Raw genomic sequence first — 383 nt, 5'->3', positions numbered from 1 at the left:
CACTCCTGCATCTCCATCCAAAGCTAGCTGCTGGTAGGCTCGTGTCGTGTCCAGCTTTGCAACATACTCTAGCTATACGTCTCCTCTGTTTACAGTAATGATATATTACAGTACTAAACCTACAGCTTTTGGATATATGGGCACCCCCTCCCACATATGAAACCGGGCTCTGACGTCCTCTGGACTTTGGATAAACAGTGATGATCTATCAGAGGGAGGCTGTGAAGCCGTTGACCGTGTCCCCAACGGAGAAGGAGCAGGCTTACAAATGTGCTTATGTATGGGCTATGAAGTGCTTATGTATGGGCTATGAAGTGCTTATGTATGGGCTATGAAGTGCTTATGTATGGGCTATGAAGTGCTTATGTATGGGCTATGAAGTG

At 46.5% G+C, this 383-nt stretch overlaps 1 protein-coding gene across 1 annotated transcript in view; it reads left to right on the top strand.

Moving 5' to 3' along the window:
- The window catches only part of LOC112074426 (ATP-binding cassette sub-family D member 1-like), a 37,332-nt gene that overhangs the window by 21,037 nt on the left and 15,912 nt on the right, over positions 1-383 (top strand).

This window comes from Salvelinus sp. IW2-2015, unplaced genomic scaffold, assembly GCF_002910315.2.
Source record: "Salvelinus sp. IW2-2015 unplaced genomic scaffold, ASM291031v2 Un_scaffold2630, whole genome shotgun sequence".
Lineage (NCBI taxonomy): Eukaryota > Metazoa > Chordata > Actinopteri > Salmoniformes > Salmonidae > Salvelinus > Salvelinus sp. IW2-2015.
This window is presented reverse-complemented; position numbering and strand designations above follow the sequence as displayed.